At 41.2% G+C, this 24,749-nt stretch overlaps 1 protein-coding gene across 4 annotated transcripts in view; it reads right to left on the bottom strand.

Annotated features, from left to right (window-relative positions):
- The window catches only part of LOC145978890 (cysteine-rich motor neuron 1 protein-like), a 261,004-nt gene that overhangs the window by 122,449 nt on the left and 113,806 nt on the right, over positions 1–24,749 (bottom strand). The gene's annotated exons all lie outside the window — the stretch shown is intronic.

Here is a 24,749-nt window from a genome sequence, read left to right as displayed (position 1 = left end):
CTCAGAAGGGAGTCCAAAAATGCATGCTATGACATCTTCCTTCCGACAGTTATGAACAGAACAATGCCTTGTACTACACAATTGAGATGTTGATCCATACAGATGAAGGCTTTGCATGAATAAGTAGGTAACATCTACGCTGATGTGTTCAGGTGGGAAGTTCCCACATTAAATATTTACTTGTTGAAAAGGTGAAACACCAAGCGAAGAGAACTCATTACACTGTAAGTGTGAAGAAGTTGCTTTCCTAAGTTACAAGAAAGTTGATAATGGCTACATAGCCGATGAAGGCTAGTTATGAGCTTAAAAGTTGATGCAATTTGTCCATTTCCAAGTTAGACTAGGAGCATACGAGTAAAAACGTGACAGATCTACGACATTTTAGTGTCGGTCATTTTGTTCCCAGGTCTGTTTGGTGACGGGACATTTTGGTGCCAAGATACCTTTGTTTTTCTGTATCGCTTAACAATTTCAAGTGATCCATTCTGTATGCGATCTTTTGTAACAATATAACCACTAAGATAAGCTTTATCCCACTTGTTTACATTGGGAATTTTGTCAAACCGGAAGTTCGTTTTCCACCTGCGATGATCGAATTCTCTGATCCATTTATTTTTGTTTACTCAGGAACATCCCCTATTGGTGGTGATTATTTCAATTCTTGGTCAATTTGGAGAGGATATTATTGAAGGATTTCATATTATGTTGCTCTAACTTTCTTGTTCGTTGGGATATAACATTGTCATCCATTCTCTTAATACTTTTTGGGGTGGGGGACATGTGCCCCGCTAAAGCCGCCAATGGAGCCATGCTAATGTGGTGAAACCAATATACATTTTTGTGTACACAAAAATGAAGAATTTTGTAGTGGTGATTGCTCTTTATAACGTTTCATGCATAAAATACAAAGCACTATGTAGAACTAAATAAATATAGTAGGATGTAATTAGCATTGGTTCTTTTCTTCAACTGTTAAATTCTTGTAAAATCGTTAATGGTAATATCGTAGGTTCTTATAGGCACAAGCCGGCCCCCGGGGCGGAGTGGTTAGCACATCGCACTACGACGCCAGGGGTCCCGGGTCCGAATCCCGGCCTGGGCATGGATGTTTGTGTGTCAATTTCATCATGTCATCACTCATCCCCATCTTCGCAAACTAGTCAAGAGTGGCACAAAAAGCGAAGTAAAATAAAGCAAATCAACCAATCTTCAACTGTTCAATGTAATGGGATTTACGTGATTTACAAGGATTAGGAAGACTAAAAATGCCTACGCGTAACAAGAGAACAACAAAACATGCTGCAATAGACAGAATGAACAAACAACTCGGTCCATTTCGAGAAACGTTCAGCGCAAAGAAGCAGACAGCAGTTGTTTCCGATATTTGAAATACTAGCAGCAAGAGGGCGACAGAAAGAAAGCAGTGAAATATATCTTCCGCTCCCGTGCGTAGCTGATATGCTACATTGCAAGAACTTCCTCCAGAGCCAAGCTCTTTCGAAGGCGAAAAAAACGCTAGTTTTTCTCAGTGGATTGAGTTCTTCGTTCGTGGGCGATGACACCCGTCGGTCGACGCCAGATTCTCTTTATCGCTTGATTTAAGGACATAGTACATCACTTGGCCGCCGCGATTACGCAGCGCTGTTGTTGTTTATAGTGGCTTTTCTTTGTCTTTCTCGCCCCACTTTCTCGCACTCTATTCTTAGAATCCGTAACAGATTACGGAAAAGCGCAATGACTGCCAACAGCGGAATGTACATCGATTCTCAGCTGACATGGCCAACTACACTAATTAGCACTTCTGAAAGCAGTGACGCTAACCGTCCTTCTGTCAGTCAACAACTGATATTTCAGGAACGGCAATTCTAGAGAAGCAGAATTTGATTGGTGTGCGTTGTCTACACGTAACCTACGCGTACATTACATTGTGTTGTAGTTTACATAAACTACGTAGACAATCTAAAGTGTATTTTCAAGGGTTGCATGAAAGGAAAGTGACATTTTCATAATCCTATTTACAACAACATTTCTCTTCTCTTCTATTATCAACTTTGGAAGAAGATAAATAGTACGAAAAAAACAACAACAGATGGCAGTCGTGAGCCAAGATTGGTCTTTTTTCCATAAAACACTAGAATATTTCCTATAATAGGTTTCTTTCTAGGTGAGAGAATTTGGAAGAAAGAGTATGAAAAGTTCTCACACATCAGCAACTGATACGCAGAACGCAGTATAATTTTCTTTTAATTCCATGGCGCTCTTTGCTAAGTTATCATCTTTGGCCATGTTGATTACATAGATTACGTAATCTACGTGTATAAAATAGTGTACGTGTAGAATGTAGACTATCGTTGTTTACGCGTAGACGCACATCACTGCTTGTAACCAAGGTTCGATACCCGGTGGAGACTCCCAGTGGTTCGAATCCCACTTTAAACTGTAGGCCCAGTGCCAATTAGCCTTACTGTGCATAAAGTGGACTTAAAACACCAATTCCTTCCGTCCTATTCCTTCTTTTTCGAAGATAGAGAAAACGAAATACAGTAAATATTATTGTCTCTCTCTCCCCCTCATTTCCCCATTCTTTCCAGTAGAGATAAAGAGGAAAATTATTTTCCTCTCTCTATCAGTAGGAGACAGAAATATAGAGAGAAGAAGAAGAGAAATAAAGGGAAAGATAAAGAGAGAGGAAGGGAAGGTCTCCTCTCTCTGTCTCTGCCGGAGGTTGAAGAGCACAGGGGTCAAGGGGAGAAAGAGCGTGAGAAAGAAAAAGGTGCAATGCCCCCCACCTACACTGCAAATGGATGTGGAGGTACAGTGGAACCAAACGCAAAAGAACCTGCGCACACCCGCGACTCCTGTGAATTGTACTCCCCCGGGGAGGGGAGGGACAGTGGTCAGAGTTGAACGGATGCAGGGAAAGGTGCGCGAAGGAATTTGGCCGAAGTTTCTTTTGTTTGTGGTCGCTCTATACGTGTAGAACCTCATCTACCCCACACACAGGGTAGTAGGGGCAGGGTAGAGGAGGCAAGGTGCCCATCTAGACAGGGGGGTAGGGGGTCAACATGTCTTCCAGGGAGAGAGCGAGAAAGAAGGATAATTACTTTCTCTATTCGTTCGCCTTTACAGAGAGAGTTCCATCTCTCCCCTCCTCTCCTTTAACTTGTAAAAGCTAGTAAGCAAGGATTTACTGGTTCGATTCCTGGCAGAGGTGCATTTCGATGGTTCGGATCCCACCAAAATGGCCTCTCCGAGCAAAACATACTTAAAACTGCCAAAAACTGTTGTTTCCAAATCAATGATATCACTGAAACAAATAAAGACAGTGGTCCTGAGTTCGAATACTGGGAAGTCAAGAATGCTTCTTTATTTCATTCTTTATCATCCACCTTCATCCCCAAGTTATCCCTGAGATGTCACATGTAAACCCATTCATCTTCGAGCATAATAGCCATCCATATAAGAATGCTCATGTCGATTATCAGTAACCCTAACAACTTTTAAACAAGGTATACAATATTTCAATATTTGCTTTCCTGATCAGAACAAGGTTTTCTGTTGTTATCACAGCAGTGTAACATGGTATACTGCTTTCGAATTATAAGAACCCGGTACTTGTATAATCATAATCGTTAACACTCATTGTCGCCAAGATAATTAGCAATAAAAGGAAAAGTTCTAAAATAACAAATTATATAAATAAATACTATAAAATTCCAAGCCAAACAATGCTCATTACTATCACCTGACACATCTCATAGACAAACTGCATGCAAATTACGAGTAATATTGAACTATGGTGCCATCTCGTGAGCGATTTTGTTATCTTGTTTGTCGTGTTCTCGTTATCAGTTGACTTCAAAACAGGCGTTATAAATAAATAAATAACATGTCAATCTTCTTCACGGATGAAGTCCGTTAAATAAAATAGAAGGGAGCTGAACATTACATATCTATTTGTAGAAAAACACGAGAGTTTTTCCTAGTTTATTTTGTACTTTATTGCCTCCGTAGCCTATTAGACTTTGTACTTTGAATCAGCCATGTTACAAAATAAACACTTTACGAACCAGTAAGCCGCTTTGCTAAACGATAAAGCTATCCAAAGATCTGTTACTAAACCCACGAAAAGGTGACCGAATGAAATTTAAACTTGACAGAACTACCAAAAGAATGTTGACATTTCTTTCTCGCTGGTTCTACCTTAGCACCCTCTAGGGAGATTTTTTAAAAAGATATAGAACGGTATATCCGAACTCGATACCTCGAAGTCGAAATCAATTACCACTTAACGGGCCGTTAAAACCGCCCGCGAATCGTGAGTCTCCATAACTTAACGGAAAATGCGACGCGCTGATTGCAAACGCCTGTCTTCGATTCTCCCATAATTCCCAGAAGCAGATGCGAGACCTAAGCCGTCCGTTTTACACTTGGGCTGAAACTGCTTTCCTGTCGCGTTTAACGGCCAGTTATCGTAGCGTAGTTATTTGACAGCCCAATGGCGAACCGTCGGCAAGGAGACGGGGAATTACTGCTAAAAGCCTGGCGTTTCTTTCTTTTTGGCTCCGACGAACATTTTAACAACGGCAGAAACGTTATATTGGTTTCAATTCGCTAGCAGAGAATTTTCTCGGAAAAGAGGTAACATGGGGAGGTGAAAACACAAAAGATTTGAGGAAAATGTTTGAAATTGTAAACTCGCATTAAGAACATTAAAGTACCCAACATGTGGCATTAGCAGGTGGTAACAGCAACATAATTCATGGGAAATATTAAAAACGGTCGTGTCGTTATGTTTACACTTTAAGTGAATGCGCAAAAGCTATATAGACTGGTAACTTCTGAACATATAGTCAAGGATTAGGTCATTAATATTTTAATTGATATGCTGCAGCTTTTCGCCTATTGGTATCGCCAAGTTCCTATTCCAATTCTTAAATCCACGACCATGAAATTAGGCGGCTGGCAGAAGTTCGCGCTGTTGCCAGGTTGGAACACAACCACGTGTTTACGAGCAATCCGACGTGTACATATGGGACTCCATTTCTGGGACCACATGATCATCAGCTCTGTATCGAATGGGACTCGAAAGTGCCACGGAGAGAGGTCGGTTTGACGCTCGAACTGGGCAACGCAACAAAGCAAACTATTGTAGATGGCAGCACCCCTGTTGTGTCCCCATGGTTTCGATGGGCAGTTGTTCTCCCATTTAAATACATGGGGAATTTGATGCTGAACGTGGTGCTATTACATTAAATTGCAAGTTTAATTTCATCTTAACCTCAGAAATCATGTCGGAACATGATAGATAAATAATTATCAGTGCTGTGAAAGTAAGAATTTTAATAAGATCGTCAACAACAGAAAATATATCCGAACTTAAAAAAGCCTTAAAATTTGCACAGCACTTGTTTATGTCACTTGCAATTTTCACAATTTAAGTGCTTGATTATTTTGAATCTGGTAAAGAATAATACATAATAATTCCATGCGATTGTACTTTTATAGTTGTTATTAATAACTGACTCCTTTTTAAAGTGGTATCATATTTCTCCTCATGGCTAGTAAATATGGTTCTCTATTTTATACATACACATTTATAGAGAATAGTTATTACAAAAAATATGTTAGACTCTTTTTCATGTCTCGAAACCTCTAGGGCTTTCGTATTTAACAAAAACTATAATCTTAAAATTGTTGTAACCCAAAACAAAAAGGACGAAAATGCGGGCGGGGGATACAAAGAAAATATTAAGTTATCGGATAGGGCATAGTGTATAATAATAAATATCATGGGCTTACTCACTTAATACATTTTTCTTTGTAATTTGGCGAGTTTCTCCAATTCCTACTTTCCACCTTTGAATTACACATACTCGCAAGTCGCAACAAGAGCAAACATAAAAGCGTAGAGTAAAAATCTAAATTTTTGTATTATAGACCCATGGCAGCTAGGGACGACCAAAATTATGTCAAGTTTAGCGCTCTTTGTGCACAAATATACTATATTTAGCACGTGTGAGCTACCCTGCCGTTTCGGAAACTTATGACTTGCCACATAATCTTTAAGGTTTGCTAAACACATTTTTGTTATCGATTTACACGAGAAATTCTTACCTTCGTTGAAAATAACGTTTGAATATCCATCCTATCGCGCTCCAATGTAAAGCTTAAGGCAAACAAATGACGAACGACATTCTTTAGGGACACCACCGCCTCTAGCGGAAAAGTTTGGCAATGAACAGCCCCATTCTGTCCAGCCGTCTATTTTCATGGCTGTGCGTTTAAGTCTCCTCCACAAAGTCTTTCCACCTCTTTCCAATACCTGACTTCAATGAAGCCTATTCTAGACTAGGATTTTTACTTCTTGGCCATTTCTTCTTTCTTACATCTTCAATTGTTTGTGCCATGTACGTGGGTCGTTCAATATATAAGTTCCGTATGCTGTAAAAAAAAATTTAGATACATTAGAAAACTATACATACATGTGTAGAAGGATCCTTCCTCACTTCTCCACATAATCCCCATAGAGATGCAGGCATTTGTCCCACCGTTGCACCAATTTGTCCATTCCCTTTGCAAGAAAATCAGGGCTCCGGCTATTGAGCACTATTCTCACATTACGCTTCACTTCTTCATCTGTTTCGAAACGATAACACATTGCAATTCAGACTTTAACACCGGAAAAAAGATGAGAATCACTCTGTGCTAAATCGGAGCTGTTTGGAGGGTGGGGCAGCCGTTCCCATCCCAATTCTTCAATTTTGTGTAGTGTTTGCACTGCTGAGTGGGGGGCGAGCGTTATCGTCAAGAAGAATGACACCAGCTGACAGGAGACCTGGCCGCTTATGTCGAATTGCGTTTTTCAGTTTATCCAATGTTTGACAATAACGGTCCATTAATTGTTCTTCCTCGTTCCAATAAGTCCATAAGCAGAACGCCCTTAGCATCCATGCTTCTGAACTCCTTATGACGCGAGCCCGCATTTTCCGAACAAGCATTTACTTTTCGCCCTTGAGCGCATGCGCCTTCACGTCTGATAACGAATCTATTGTTGTTCCTTGTAGACGAAGGATGGCGTTTGTCAACCATGAGCTTCTTTTTAATGGTATTGCTTTACACAATATTTTATAGCACAGGGAAACTTATATATTGAACGTCGCTAGTACTATCTTCTTGGTATTGCTCTTCCTTGTCTTAGGGCCATGTTACAATCTGAGTTTCGAGCGCTGTGGAACTTAGGAAGTCCGTTTGACCACATCACCTGAACGACTAACAGCATTCCCGCAAAGAAACTGGTAGCGGGACAAAACTTTGGTGTTTTTTGTAATGCACTGTTGCATTCGTTAGTAATAAGTGTATAGTAGCGTGAAAACAAAAAAAATGTAGTGTTTGACACACACCTCAGTTTTCTAGGGTCTAGGTTAATTACTATGTTACCCAGGATCGAACTTCTCAGATAGCTGTTAGGGTAATCTTACAGACCCTAACCTGGTCACTAGTGTAGGATGTTAATACCTTTCCTTAGTTTTTAGCAATGAAAAGGTATGGAACTTTCTTCCAACAAAAGTCGTGTTTATTAACATTAATGCACAATATACATTAATACTTAATCCTTGCCAATCCTGAATTTAGGTTAACTGATGCAGTTTTAATTAAAAATCCGAAACGGGTAACCCTTCCAGGATTAGTCACGATTGCTTTTCGGTATCGCCAGCAACTAGAGCCGAAGCAGCAGGTTTGAGAAACTAAACCAAGCAAATTGCAGCCTCCGAAGAGCGGGCAGTTCTCCCTGCAAGGTAAACCTGTGATACCGGCAATCGGATAAGATAGCCGAAATATATAGAAAATCGGCTTCCTTTTATACTAGTCTACTGGTTATTTACAAAAAAACGAGGAAACTTGGTGGATATTTAGAGGTTTCTATAAATTTACATAATTACGACATGTAAAATAGATGTTTACAATATTTACATAAAATAGTTAAAGTTGTAAATAACATACCTTTCTAATATCATTTTTGGTAACTATCCGATATCGCCCGAACAGATTTCTTCAAATTTACAGGAGAAACTACTTACTGAAATCAGTTTCTGTAGCATTGTCGAAGTTCTTGGAGGTATTTTCTTTCGAGGAAACTGAAAACATCACCATAGAATGCTGCAGAACAAGAAATAATCACTTGTTACGTAAGGAACTTGCATCTTCTGTAACATTAGGCCGTTGTTTCCATTATGTACATGCAGATGGCGCGAGCGTCGAAAGTCACGCGGTCTCGCCAGTGTTTCCAAAAGTGCCTTTTTTACAATTTTTTTCTTATTTTTTAACTATGCTTACCTTACCTAACCTAACCTTGCCGGAAACGGTCCGTGGGGCTATCGTGAATGGTTCGTGGGGCTATCGTGGATGGTTTTTGGGGCTATCGTGGATGGTTTTTGGGGCTATCGTGCATGGTTTTTGGGGCTATCCGTCAATGGTTTGTGATGACATAATGAACACGAAAGTAGGTATTTTTCGGTTAAGAAGGTTGAAACACTGCATGCCCACTCCAAATCGACAAAACACAAGCACGACGCGCGATGATCCATGACGAGTGCACGCCATATTGTCTGTTGCCCAAGCATAACAAGGAAGACAAATAATGACTCGTAATATGACAAGTTTGACACTATTTTATGGAAAAAGGCATAACTACACCTTAAAGAATCTTCCGCGATGCAGAAATTAAGGAAATAAACGAGTGAGAGGTGTTCGGGCCTTATCGGATAAGTACCTAATTTTTCAAAGCCAAAGCAGTTTATACAATGATTAATTTTGTTATCTTAAAGAAATTTAAATTAGTTCTCGAACATTCTCAATCTTGTGCGAGTCATAGATAACGTATGCACACGCAGATGTTGCACTTTCTATTTTCAAATGGTAACATGAACAATTTCGACTGGGGCGACACATGTTTTTGTAGGCTGGTGATAAAACACGAATAAGAGCTAAATATATCTATTTGCCTTGAGATGTTAAACTGATTCGCTTGCTTATGGAATAAGGGACGCCTCTGAGAGTTGCAGTTGCAGTGTGGAAAGTTTTCTCCTTGAAAATCACATGATGTTACCATCCCTTCAAACCGAGTAGGTTTAGCAGAAAAGGGGGGGGGGTAGAAGCGTTTAGTGTGACAACGGGCTTAGCGGGAGGTGATACTCACATATCGCCCCACAGTCTACCGTTGGAGAAAATACTCTAGGCCAGCTGGTTTATATTGCGGGACTCACAAGAACTACCAAACAGGTTGGTTGGGTAAAAGGGAACAGAGGGGGAGGGGGGATGTACATATGTAGAAAAGGTGACGATTTGCGCCACAGACGTGTGAAAAGTCGCGCTTTGAAAGTTGTCGGTGGCAAGCGAACAAGTTTTTGCACGGTTTATCTCCACTCCACCGCTCCAGGAAGGTCAAGCTATCTCGGCTTCCACAAACGCCGTGACTCACAATGTTATGGTGGCTGCGGATTCGCTGGAAGGACGGCCTCAATGCCAGGAGCGGTGGAGTGGAGAAGCGAAAAAAAGAAAGGAAAGAAATACATGCGATGTGTCCAGACAACGAAACCCTACTCGTGAAATCAGCTCCTGTGTATAGTGGGATACAGAAATATTATCAGGTCCGTCGTCATGTTCATTAGTTTGCTTTTCAGAAAAGGTTCCACGAATTGAACTAGTGATAATTAAGATAAAATGAATTAACATAGCAATGAACAATTTGCCTGATAATTACGCACCTTGCTGCTACTCTCCCCCCTCATTTTCCTGCTCAGTTAATTATCAACCATGTTGAATATACATTAAATTAGACCATTCTCTGCAAGCCCGTAAAGAAACAACAATGCATTGTGTCAAATCCTGTTCACCACAAACAAACACAGAGATAGTTTTCTTTTTTCTGATGGGCCTCCCCGATGGCGCAGTGGTAGCGTCGTCGCCTTGTAATCAAGGGGTCCCGGGTTCGATACCCGGCGGAGGCACATAGTGGTTCGGATTGCACTTTAAACTGTATGTCCAGTCCCGATTAGCCTTACTGTGCATAAAGTAGACTTAAAACACTCAGGCCGCGTCCGAACCGGCAGCAGATGTCGCCTAGAGCACCGTTCCATCCGGGGACTGAGGCAACATCCGTTGTCCGAATTCGCGGCAGACGTGGAGTCGGAGGGGAGAGCTGAGAGGAGCGACAGATGCACGCTTGAACTCGCTGTGACCCTGCGCTTGGCAGCCATATTCTAACTTTCACTTTGTGCAGACAGCATTTACTGATTAGACGATGTAAAACTCAGTGATACTTTAACATTTTATCGATAATACTGAATGTAGAAAAATTGTAAATGATGAAATAGCATGTTACATTTTTAAAATGAGTAGCAAATAGGTGGAAATCATTGTGATGTTTGTTTGGCGTCTGCCTTCTGCTTCCGTGCGGTGCGCCTGCGCCCCAGAGCGCGGAGGGTGAAGTTCGGGCTGACACCTGGCGGGAAAAGTTATAACCGTACTACAAGGGGACATGTATAGATTCGAACGACTTGGACGTAACTTCGACGGCACGCGAGAGCAACGGGAGAGAACGGGACGGAGCGCTTGCCAATCCGGACACGGCCTCAATCAACCAAATCAATTTTTTTTTTCTGGTGATACGCAACGGTACGTCGTAGCGGCACCTTTTGATTGATTTGCTTTATTTTACTTCGCTTTTTGTGCCACTTTTTGCTAATTTGCGAAGATGGGGATGAGTGATGATATGATGATATTGATGAATGGACACACAAACATCCATGCCCAGGCCGGAGCGCGATGTGATAACCACTCTGCCACGGGGGTGAGCGACCAGGATCTTTTCGTAGAAAAAAAATAAACCCTTTCTTTCAACGAAAGATATATGTGGCTACTCGTGTGCAAGAGCCTGTATCCACAATATTTTGAGTACCGTAGTTCCTATGATGAACACAATAACTAACCAACTTGAAGAGTACCGGAACTTCTTTTCCCCAGAAAGAAAGCACTATGTGTGTGTGCTTATATATATGTAACTATAGCCTGATAAAATCTGAGTACATGAGACTATAAATGAAATTACCAAACTTGCAGAGCAGCGTAATGATCTAATCTTAGAACGTGACTTATGACCCTAAACCGAGATGGAACCTGGCAATAGGTTATGTTGCTTGGCTAAGTTTGGATTAATTATAACTAGAACTCTCAATTGTTAAAAGCAACTGTTGTTCTGTCTCCACGTACAGGTGGTGGAGGCACATAGTGGTTCTGATCCCACTTTAAACTGTGGGTCCAGTCCCGATTAGCCTTACATTGCATAAAGTGGGCTTAAAACACCAATCATACATTCATTCATTCCATGTACAGGAGAAGGTGTTCACAAAGTGCCTCCATCTTCCATGTTCGTTCCTAATTCCCCTCAATATATCTTCCCTTTCTTGCTTTCCCCAACGTTTCTCTATCTATCATCCTGCTCCTGTTTCTATCTACTGTCCTAATCCAACGTTCTACTGCAGTCGCTAACGCTCTCGCGGTGGAAGCATATTGCACCGTGGTTCGTTTTAAACTGCTGGTTCGGTCCCGATTAGTGCACTTAAGCTTTGCCTAACCTTTCATTTGTTGCCACAATCTGGCCCACAAATATTCTTAATATTTGCTTTCAAAACTTCGAAACCTCTTTCTCACATCTTCAGTAATTCTTGAATATGTGCTTTCAAAACTTGGAAACCTCTTTCTCACATCTTCACTGATTCTTGAATATTTGCTTTCAAAACTTGGAAACCTCTTTCTCACATCTTCACTGATTCTTGAATATTTGCTTTCAAAACTTGGAAACATCTTTCTCACATCTTCACTCATTCTTGAATATTTGCTTTCAAAACTTGGAAACCTCTTTCTCACATCTTCACTCATTCTTGAATATTTGCTTTCAAAACTTGGAAACCTCTTTCTCACATCTTCACTGATTCTTGAATATTTGCTTTCAAAACTTGGAAACATCTTTCTCACATCTTCACTCATTCTTGAATATTTGCTTTCAAAACTTCGAAACCTCTTTCTCACATCTTCACTGATTCTTGAATATTTGCTTTCAAAACTTGGAAACTTCTTTCTCACATCTTCACTGACTCTCAACATTCAGAGCTGATTCGGCGTTGCTGCTGGACAGCCCAAGAATCCAGCTATTTTCATCAATGGGCGTGTTCTAGAACGTGGAGAGACTTATTTCCAGAGAGTCGTGGAAAGTAATAACCGGTAACCAACTTTTGAGGTTTCTTTAATTACGGCCTGCTCCGTGCCACGGGCCTTCTTTTTATGAAGCACGCCTGGAACCGAAAAGACCTAAGCAATAATCAAGCGCGTTCTGTTTACAGAGCTCCCCCTCCTGTCTGTTTTGGGAGCAAGGTAACGTAAGGTTTAATTGGTATTCACAGATTAGCCACAGATACGTGATCCATTAGCATACGGAGAGAAAATCATTTCAAGCACAGGTATTGTTGTCGGTACCTTGTAATCAAGGCAGCGTAGAACGCCGACCACCTTTCAGCGACATTGCATGACGACGTCGGAGCAAAGAACACGTCTGCTTGGGGCCAGTCTAGCATCTCCCGCTGTAGAAGGGGTGGGATTATTCGGAGAGAACATCTTGGTCCGTATCATTCGGCATTAAAAGCTACGCTTTCGTCCCTCGGAGCCATTTTGGTATCGGGGGCCACCGCAACACAGATCACCGCGATGAGGAAATCTGGCCGCACGAGAGACCTCCCACGTGACACCTGAAGCTGCAGGTAGACAAAGGAAACCAGAAGAATAAGGTTGCCCAGTTATGGCAAGCTGCACTGGCGAACGTCAATGGCATTTGTAAACACGAGAAAAACTGCCAAGTGAAAGATCTCGACAAACAAACCGTTGCCAGTTCGAAACTTATCTGTCGACCAAGATGGGTGAAGCCAGGTAAGTCAATGATGTGCAGTGAACGATTATTGGTCATCTAAAATGTATTGGAATTTTAAAACAACAACAAATTAACAACCAATAAAATTTGGATATGCACAGTTTTCAGTCATGTCCCAGTGCTCGTATAGTGGTTCAACTGCTTTGCTGGGGATAATCTAGCATGGCGAGTGATAATTTTGGTTATATTTATGCACCTCATTGTACAGATGTTTAATAACAAGAGCAAATACATGAACTTTGGAAAAAGACTATGCACAAAGCATATCAACGAACTTCTTCCTTCGTACCTTCTGTTTGGCGGCGCTGATGATTTGTGCTTTAGCTTCAACGTCAAGTGACCTATCCTAGAATCTGTGGCTTCAGGTACTGCAGCATACACCCATCTGATAAAAGCTCATTGTTACGGCGGCTACAACTAGTAGCGTTACGTTATGGAGCTAACATAAATACTGATTGGAAAACAAAGCTATTGCCAATTCGATGAGCGGCCTACATAATTCCAAAAAGTTTGAAACCGTTATGAAGCAAACATCTAGACCGCCGCAACCGAATTGCGCACACTTTAGATCCAGGATTGCGCACAAATCTCAGTGACCTGTTTTGCGCACAGATTTTGATGGAACGTTGCCACTTTGATAGCTTTAGTGTCTGTGCGCAAACTGTTTTTTCTTTAGACAAGAAGAGAGAGAGATATATTAGAAATAAAATAGTAAATCTCTTAAGGATTAAATAAAAAATATAATTTGAGCAGTAGCAAGTCAAGATAGGTTAGGTTAGGCAAAACACAGCAAAAACACGTGTAAGTCCACACACACACACACACACATACAAACACAACAGAAGTGAGAACGGCTTGAGAACATTTTACATCTGACAACATCGACTCACTTTTTTGTGCGCAATCCTGTACATTGTGACAGCTTGTCAACGGCTTATCAGATACCACTGACAAAACAGGGAAAGTGTGCACAATCCGGCTGTAGACATCTAGACTGCTGGGCTGATCAAGTTTAGATGGACATGTATGTAAGTATTACTACTGTGACCCTCATCTTCAATTATCTTCGAGAGCGATTACCTAATGTTTCATGGATCAGTGTTTCCAGGGTTTGTGGCCGAAAAGGTGTCAGAAGATTTTCCAAATATCTCTTGCGGTGCGGTTCTCAGTCGTCTAGCTCTACCTGAAACAGCAATTTGAGCCTCCAGATTTGTGTTTCAGCCTTGTTGCCTTGTGGGAAGAACAAGAAAAGACATAAAAAAACTTCTCCGAGGAAAATACTCAGACCCCACACAAATTTGTCAGTCAGAGGATGACTCTCAAGAATCCCTCTCATGGGAAGAAATCAAATGATTCACATTCAACGCAGCCATAAACAGTCGTCCTAACAAGGGAATCGGGTCAGTGTGTGTAAGGCGACCCGAAAGAGCGCCTGGGGAGGAAGAAAGAGCCCTCAACCATCTCATGAGATATGTGACAGGCTACACAGTTTATTCATTGCAGGGGTCATCGCTTCGGTGGGTCCTTCAGGCGCCCGAAGGCGAATCTCTCAGTTGTGTGGGTGATTACAGGGCATGCCGGAGAGGAAGACGGACAATTACTGGCTCAATCATGAAGATAGAGGCCAGTCACAAGGGTGGAAGATCTTCTTCTCAACAATGCCGAAGAAGAAGGGTTGCTTGTTTGACTGATTAAGTTCAAAAAGGGTTGAGGGCCATTGAAGACCTTCTGCCCTTATCAGGGTCGTCTGCCCAATGGACAGATGTTTGTCTTCCCCCAGATTCCCTCCCCCGGTTGCTACGAAAAGGGGAGGGGGTAATCACGAGAGCTAACGACCACGAAATAACACCAACCCCTGTGATGATGATTTCGTAAAAATAGGGTGGAAATTCAGCTAATAGGCGAAAATTAGAGACCTGGATCATTTTGTAAGGCTCTTTAGTTTCTTGTAGGTGTCTAGGTCACAATCAACATCTGCTTCACAACAACCGGGTGAGGGGGGGGGGGGAAGAGTTCTCACGTGAACAAAAGAGCTTGGCGTCTGATTTCAGCTGTAGGAAATTTTCATGATTCGAAGTTCGGTATGGAAAATGATTTGTTTCTACAAAGAATATCCTCATGAAGCGGCCGACACAGAATTATTTTGGAATTCTGAATCCGGCATCTACAATAGCCGAGAGTAAGTAGCAGAAAGAGATGCCTGATTTAAAGGCACTGAAATGTCATCTTCTCTAAATGAAATGGCATTATTCCAGGTGAACGATGCTCTGTCGCTTGGGCGATGATGATATAATCTATCCAAGAGCCTACAGAGAAGACTTCTCCAGGTTTTAGAAGGCAAAGACAATATTTTCCCAGACTTCTTCATGTTTTACACGGATCAAAATTGGATTTCCTCCTTTTTATTCCAGATTTTAGAGAACCAAAACTGATTCTTTAGAGGACCAAACTGGATTTTTCCTGACTTTTACCGGTTTTAGAAGACCAGACTAGATTTTTCCCCTTATTTGCCCATATTCTCCCAGACCAAATTTAGATTTTTCTCCGGTTAGGGAAGGGGTCACATTTAATATAGCCCTAAATACCACAAAAAAAAAGGGCAAGAAGAGCACGTAAGTTCTGATCTAATTTTCAGGGGAGTGAACCCATCGACCGGGGCCTTTCTTCCCCTATCTGCTGTCGAAGCTATATAGAATCTTAAACGGAAGAGCAGCGTTCCGGGGTGCGTATTTACAAACCCTATAGTGCTGCAGAACCAGAGGTATATAACGCTTTCTTATTGGCTGTGTGCACCGGAAGTGTTTATGTTCCGTGTCCATTGTTCCTTGCTTCTTCATTTACAGCAAAAGTATGGAAAAATAAGCCTTGTGATTATATAGTAATAAAGTTTGTAAACAGATTGACAAAATTATGTTAAGAAATATACGTTTATATAATAAAATATAATGTTTAAAATGCTATACGTTGTATATACATAATTTTCTCAATAGTCATTGGTAGTTACAATGTTTGCACTGATGTGACTTTAAATAGAAAAATCATTCACTTCAAGAAGAGTTCTGATTTGTTAACTTAAATAATTTTGCTAAAAGATTACCCTTAGTGTAAATGGGTTTCTTATCTTGTTGGATGGATATCTGAAATCTACACTGTTAATTTGAACCCTGCCATCTAGCGTTAACTTGAAGGAACGCTGCATCAACTTCCGGAATGGCAGCCAATCAGTAGCTAAATATCGCTGGAGGTTCTTCTGCAGTACTATAGTGTTTGTAAATACGCTTCCGGGGTGCGAAAAATTAAAATATAAGCCTAAGCATACGGACAAACCTGAAAAAGCCTATTGCATAAAAGGAGAAAGTGTGATTTTCAAGTATCACTGTACTATTATTATGAATGGTCGCCATATTGTGAAAGAAACCCCGACCTAGCAGAAAATGAAGTCATCTTCTTTCACAAAGGTCGTGGTTGGTAATGCGGCTTCATCGCAGGAGACGGCGAAATTAGTTCTTATTGTTGCGAACCTGTGTCACGCAACAATGGAAATAAAAGGAAATCAGCTTAGCTGGCGTCGGGAGAACCCCCGAGGCAAGAACGTCACCTGGTTGAACAAAGTTCTTCCCAGTCCCTAGGGATTGTTACGGCAGCGGTGCACGCTGGGAGTTAAAAAGGGCCGTTCCGCCATGTTGAACAGAGATCGAGCAGGCTGATTAAAAGAATTTATGAAAATTAAAAGTGTCTCAAAACGACCGGGGCACTTTCGCGGACTCAGCCTCCCTTCATGAAAAGACCTCGCTCCGCCTCAAAATGGCCCGGAGGAAGACTCATTAAAGAACAACGTGGAAAGCACGGAGTCTGATAACTAAGCACTGGAAGGGATACTTGGGAGAGTAGAGTTTACAGAGGAAGCGATAAAATCGACGGTTTTTCAAGCTTATCTTCCTCCATCGCACATATACGCAACACCCAGTGTGAAGTTCTAACAGATCTACGTCTCGCACCTTTGTAGGCCGTATATCGCTCCTGCAGTAGTTGTAGCATCGAAAGAACGCCCGAGGCATGTTTTCCTTCACTCAATGGCATCCCCGATGGCGCAGTAGCAACGTCATCGCCTTGTAATCAAGGGGTCCCGGGTTCGTACCCGGTGGAGGCACATAGTGGATCTGTTCCCACTTTAAACTGTAGGTCCAGTCCAGATCAGCCTTACTGTGCATAAAGTGGACTTAAAGCACCAAATCAACAAGTCTCGATCTCCAAACAACTGAGATATTTCCTGTCCCAAAACCTCGTTACGTTCGACGGTTCAGCATATTAAAACGTAGAGTTTGTAAAAAAAATTTATGAATAAAAATATCTTTACTGTGCGAAATTATTCAGATTTGCCAAGAAGGATTGTATCGAGTTTCGTCGATCTCGCAATATGGAGTATAAGCAGTGTTTCACAGCGTGTCACCACACAAACTCTTACAACGTATAGAATTCATTAAGCGAAAAAAACTTTATCTTTTTCTGTCTAATGCCTCGATTCCCTTAAAAAAGTTTATTCTGAATGTACGAAACCACTATACGCAGATTCACAATGATTCATTTTTGCTATTTACGTCGCTTTTCTGCCGATTTTGGATAATGCCGACGACGGGGATGAGTGAAGATATGGTGAAGAGACACTCAAACCTCGTGACAACCCGAGACAAATGGCATCGTAGCGCGATGTGCTTACCACTCAGCCACGGAGGTCGGCGCACGTTCACAATTGCCATTAATAACTTAAACCTTAGGTTTAAACTTAGCTTCAGTTATTACTGGCAATTGTGAACGGATTACTGACTAACTAAATCTCTAGCCTTCTTAAACCCAACAGTTTATGGCTGCAGCAACACAAGCCTTCCCTCTGTCCCTATCCGGGGTAAGATCAATCCAATCTTTTCTCTTCCTACCGATTTCCTTTAGGTCCATCTCACCGTTATCCCTTCATCTTCGTCTTGGCCTTCCTACAGGTCTCTTACCATCAGGTTTCCAGTAAACTCTTTCTATCCTCTCCCATTGTGTCACATCGTCTGCCCATTTAGTTGTTCTACGAGGGTCACTATTTATATTTTAAGCCTAACAATGAAAAAACAGGAATTTGGCATTGAAAACTGCTTTATTGTTTTTCGAAGTATTCTCATTTATGGTCAATACACTTTTGCATTCGTTCGAACCATTTGTCAAAGCAGTTTTTCCAATCTTCTTGAGACACCTCCATAATATGGTTTTTGAACGCATCAACGGCGTCTTCCGCCGACGAAAATCGTTGTCCACGCAATTTATTCTTGACATTCGCGAGCAATTGACGCGAGCGTCTTTTTGAGTTTTTGTCAAATTGTGTGGGATCCAACGAGAACATACCTTTCTCACAGCTAAATGATCATGTAATATTTTATATATGCTGGTGGAACTAATGCCTATGGTTGCCTCAATCTCACAGTATGTCACATGACGATCTTGCAGTATTAGGTTTTCAGCATCAATGTTTTCTTGAACAACAACTGATTTTGGACGACCTTCGCGAATCTCGTCGGTGAGCGAATGGCGGCCACGATTAAATTCGTTATACCAGCGTTTCACAGTTATACCAGCGTTTCACAGTGGCAAAGGATGGGTCTTCATCGCCAAATGTGGAAGTAAGTTGATCGATGCACTCTTGTCTTGATAATCCACGTCGAAAATCGTAAAAAATCATCGCACGAAAATGTTCATGAGTTAATTCCATTTTATTGTTGTCGCGCAATCTCCAAGGCAACATAAACAACACAAATCAAGCTATTGACAAAACATTTGAAGTACGTTATGGTCAATAATGCCAGACGATTCCGTGCAAACGTCAAATCGCGCCTAACTTCAATCAGTGTTGCCAAGGCTCAAAATATAAATAGTGGCCCTCGTAATAATATCTGGACATGAGTACAACTTATGCAGTTCTAAATTATGTAACCTTCTCCAATCACTTGTCTCCTCGCCCCTTTCAGGTCCAAATATTTTTCTAAGGATTTTATTTTCAAATACTCTTAATTTATGTTCCTCTTTTCATGTAAACTGCACATCCATATAATACTGTAGGCAAAATTATTGTTTTGTATATTTTAACTTTTAGTTTCTTAGAATTGCAAATTTGTCAGACATATTAATACCCACACGAATATTCACTTCTGTTTCACTGTTGCATAATTTTATCATATTAACAAGCTTCTTAGGTATTCCAAACGACTAATATATTATATAATTTCTCTCTTTTAACCGAATCATATGCTTTTTAAAAATCAATAAATAGCTGATGGACATTTTGATTATATTCCAACTTTTTCTCAAGTGTCCGTCTGATGTGGAAAATGTGATTAAAGTTGATCTGTTACGTATATATTCACATTGATAATCACCTATAATTTCATTAGCATATGGGGTTAGTCTTGTTAATCATGTAGATATCCACTTGGTTTGTCTGAAGTAAGTCTCGTAGGAAAGTAATTCAGGTTTTTAAATATCATGCATTGTACAGGTGTCCGAGAAGTTCCCGTACCTCTAGGTTTGAGTATCACAGAGAACAATGTCAGTGTAAATGTAGTTGTGGTATTAGTTACACTGCTTTCATGGTCACAGACATGGGCCGAGATGACATCACGATACTTGTTCGGACCATATTTTTGTTGACGACTATGTGAATGGACATTCTTATTTACACATGTTGCAAACGTGTTTATTACCTCAGCTGCAAGAGAAGGGAATCATGGATCGTGTGTGGATACAGCAGGACGGGGCTCCAGCCCATTTTGCTCTTCAGGTGCGTGATTTCCTTAATGACCAATTTCCAGGACGCTGGATTGGGCGTGGTTCTCCAACATCTCTATCCCCATTGAAATGGACCCGGCCAAAACCGGACAACTCGTTGTGGGGAAAGTCACATGTCTCTCATTGTCGGTACAGGAGATGAAGAATTGCGCGAAAATGTGGAGGAAGCCTTTCGAAAGATAACTCCTCAGATGCTCCGCAACATGTCAAAGAGGACATAGAGACGCATACATCTGTGTGTACAGCACGATGGAGCACATACACTGGATTCATAGTTCGTATATATAAGTACTGAACTATAGTATGTACTACATAAACAAACTAAAATTACACTGAATTGCTCTCTGTGATACTGAAACCTAGGGGTACGGGGATTTCTCGGACACCCTGTAGATGACCAAACTTCGAACAATCCCTAGTATGATGTTGTGAGCGTGTGTAAAACCGTACAATTCTATTTCTTTTCAAACTGGCGACACCTTGTTTTGTATCCGTAATCACACTACGTAAAAGATAGGAAGTGACAAGTTTGTGAATGTTGTACTTTGTTACTGACAGCGTATGTTTACCGCTGAGCGAACTCGGGAAAAGCCTCTCAGTTTAAAGCTGGCAAAGACGAATTTACGACACCAATTCCAACCACGACTGTAGGTCCACGATCCATTAACACCGGAATCGTAAAAAATGAGCGTTAAATTGACAAGGCAAGCCAACCTTCAGAAACGACGCACTTTTGCAGAAGTTGAAGCGACTTCTAGCAGCGAACGCGTGGATGTTATATTGCGGTTCTATTTTCCGCACAAATGCCGAGTTATATTTGCTACCTGGGCCGTAAAAATTCCGCACACCTACCGCACCGTTGCAAAAATCTATATTTCTGGCGTAAACAGAGTATTTTTAGGCGACCTTCGTTCCAGTCACATAGCAATGTGCCAGGTTTCCGCACACAGAAATCCGGTGAGATTAATTTTAGCAGAAAATTAAAGGTTTCTGTCAATCCCAGATCACAGACATTGAAGCATTGCAATTGTAAACAAACGTTTTTAAACTTGGGTACTTGACAATGATCCGTTTGTTAATTCGCGTTGTTACAAATAAATTAGTCGGGAAGTAGAATGTTTACAAAGGTTTAGTTTCTAGTTAGTTTCGTCTTTGCGAAAAAAAAAATCATGTAGTATCCACATGTAATTCATTGTAGCAATCTCGTACGTCACAGCATTTTTTTGGGGGGGGGTCCGAAATGTTGTTAGGAGCATAGGCGTAGCTGCGAGGTGTGCCTAGGCACACCCTAATGGGCTGCTTTATCAAAGATAATTAAATACATTTCAATAAAGATATTTCAATAAGAGAGAAAATGAGCGGCAGTTTGTAAGAAGTTGAAAATGTCATTACTTGGTACAAACGTGTGCATTATCGCTGATGAAACGGGTGTCTATAGATTTTCGATTTTTTGATGTCATTGGAGAAAGAAGATATTTACTACATTCTACTCTGTACTACAGCGCCTTTCTTCTATACCTGCCACAAGCTGCACTTGTGAGAGAGCTTTCTCCAAGCTTACCCAAGTTAAAACTAAATTAAGAGCAACTCAGAAGCAGGATAGATTGGAAGCCTTGCTCTTGCTATTTGTGGAACAGGAAAAAGCTTAGTCTATTCTATTGAAGTAAATGAAGTTATTGATGAGTTTAAGAACATTGCACCTTTTGAGAGACGTCTCTTGTTATAGATGACGTGTATTTTGATGTATTTGTTTGTAACATTTATGAACATTTTGTGTGTGTGCAATTTCTATGCAATTTGATTATATTCTACTACATATATTCAGAAATTTTCAACACTGTCATTTAGTGAATTTATATTCCTTTACAAACATCAGTGCAGTTAAAGAGCCAAGTGATTGTGTTGCAAAATATGCTATTAGAAAGGTACAAGACCTCATATTTTTATTTTGTGCACACCCAAATATAAAGTTCTAGCTACGCCTATGGTTAGGAGTAATAGATGTGACCACTAACGTTATGGTAACATTGCAGCTAGACGTACAATTGTAGAGTTGCAATATTATGGTGCAAAGGAAAGAGTAAAAAAAAAGTCGACAAACGATCAGCAACAGTCGCTTACAGTCAAAGGCTGTAACACAGCGTACAGCTTAGCGCTTATCGGGCCAAGAATTAAAAATAATGGAATGTTCGGGACATCTGGAAGCCTTGCATCAATGGTTATAAAACTAAAATTACCAAATGTTGCAAACTGTATACTTCTGGAGCCTGCCTCTCTCAACGAAACAAGCCATTCATTTATGCAAGACCAAAAAAAAAAAAAAAATCTTGTAAAATCGTCAATGATAACTTCGTAGGTTCTTATAGGCACACATTAAAATATTCCATAGTTCGATTTGTTGCGGATCTGGTAGAAACAAGATCAGCACAATTCCCTGCACTCAAATAATTTCAAGTACCTAAGCAGACGACCCTAACAAGCAAAGCAAAAACAAAGAGAACTACAAACAACATTCGTACTTTTGCCACGTAATCCTTCAAAGCCTCGACGCAGACTTTTGAAAGTATAAAGCAAAATCCCCCACCTATGCCCCCCCCCCGTAAGCCTAGCATTGTCCCCTGGGAGACTGATTCACACACGCACTGTCCGTTGCAGGACAGTATCAAGCACGTATACGACGAGATACCAGCTGCACAGAAACAAAACACTGCACCAGAAGATGGCGTCGCTTCGTGTTACAAAATACAGTCACACGCCTATGGTTACCGTATGGAAACAATGACGCAGCGAACAGTGTTGCTGACGGATGCTACGAAGCAAGGAAATGCAATGGTCCAAAGGATAGTACGTCCATGTTGCAACTGGACACCTGGAAGTAGTGCGTTTCACCTCTTCCCACGAACTGGTCGCAGCATGCGTCAGCGTAAAACACAAGAAAAATATTATCATTTCCATATTTAAAGGTATGAACAGCGAAACAGCAGGAACCTACATAGCTCGATTAAACAAGATTGAAAATTTACTCAAGTAACACAAACCCATGGTGCATCTCTGTCAATACTTCGATGAGAATGTAACAAATCAAGGCTCTGAAGCTCTCAACGATTTGATGCCTACCGCGCATTTCACTGCGCAGCCATCTCGTCTACAACAACAGCAGACTCGCTGACTGACTGCATGATAAAACATGCCATGTGATTGATTGACTTTTAGTGTTGGCACATCAGCATATAGGCTATTTTTGTTTAGAAATGGGAACGTATTATGTGCAAACAAAAATACTTGGAAATGTTATGCTTTATTTTATTATTTTCAAATTTGAAAGATATAATGATTAAATAACAAATGTTTGCTCACGCTCTCTCTCACTCTCGTCTTAGTAGTGTATCAGACGGTTGGTGCTTTTCTCTCGTCTTTGTTGTCGCAGACGTCCGTGGGGGAGTGGTTATCTCAGCGCGCTAGGACAGCACGGATTCGAACCCCGACCTGGGAATTGTTGATCTCTGTCTGTGTCCTTTCATCAATTTTATCATACCACCTTCGCGAATAACCAAATGTGGCAAAAAGCGACGCTAAGAACAAAAATCAGATCAAATCACTGGCCGATTATTTTTATTTTATTTTACTTCGCTTTTCTTCCACTTTTGGATAATCGCGAAGATGATACGATGAAATTGATGAAGGGACACACACAAAGAACACCCATAGCTAGGCCGGGATTCGAACCCGGGATTTCTGGCTTACTAGTCAAATCAAATATTTTTTTGATTTTCGAAAAGGGGGAGTTACATGTTCTTTTTAGTAGTCATTCCTCAATTTGCAATCTTTTCCGCCTTTGACCTTCTTTTTTAGGAATACTGGGCTCTAAAGGGGGGTTTGGCCCCATCAACCCCCCTTGGGCACGCCACTGATTGCTACCCCAAGTGTCGACGTCACCGCACGTCATTGGCAATACAGGAATTAGCTCCACAACTAAAACAAAATTGAGGACAGGTGCCCAACAAAATAATACGTAAAATATGTCTGTTAAAATCTTCCCTCAATTTTGGAAACTAATTAATTCATTCATTCATTACGGGGCCTCCCCGATGGCGCAGTGGTACCGTCGTCGCCTTGTAATCAAGGGGTCCCGGGTTCGATTCCCGGTGGAGGCGCATAGTGGTACGGATCCCACTTTAAGCTGTAGGTCCAGTTCCGATTAGCCTTAGTGCATAAAGTGGACTTAAAACACCAACTCAATCAATCATAACTTTTAGTAGAGTCAAGCTAGAATCCGGCCGTCGTAGCAACCGGTCCAATCACAGCGCAGAACGTTTTTTTTGTTGTTGTTGACAAAATCCTGTTTCCCCCTTTCCTGTTTCGGGGAGGACGTATTTTATAGTTGCCGCTTCTTGCCCAAGCAATAGGCCTGATTGGTTGTTTCAGCGCAGGTAAACGCGGCAACAGAGGGGCACTGCCAGAAAGGCGGGTCCCGCGCCGGGAGATAACTATCTCTGAGGTCTAAAATCTCCTTTCCTAGATTAAAAGCGGAGACTGTACAGGGGCAATAAGCACGCAGGACAACACAACCCCACATTGTCCTGGCTGTGGGTCAATGCGCCAGAGCATCGTTGGCCTGCAAAAAGCAATTACCGGCGTGCACTACGTGGAGAGTTTGATTTTGGGTGCCTTAACAGAAGGTCGCCCCTTACACCCCAATATGTCATGTGAAGTACACGTTTAACAACTGGTCAGTGTTGCCAATTACATCTGACTCATTGACAGAGTATGTAGCCAAGTCTGGCAAGTAGGGTGGGTGTAGGCTATCCGAAATTCAGTTCGATGCCCTGTCGAGTCTTCCACAAACCCTATATTTGTACTATCTGCTTTAGGATGTCATAAAACACACAGAGTAGTGCAAAAAAAAAGGTAAAGTGCTCCCCTGTGCATAGCACCACGCCATGAA

The sequence above is a fragment of the Lepisma saccharinum genome, chromosome 25 (assembly GCF_977018435.1).
Source record: "Lepisma saccharinum chromosome 25, izLepSacc3.1, whole genome shotgun sequence".
NCBI classification, from domain to species: Eukaryota; Metazoa; Arthropoda; class Insecta; order Zygentoma; family Lepismatidae; genus Lepisma; species Lepisma saccharinum.
This window is presented reverse-complemented; position numbering and strand designations above follow the sequence as displayed.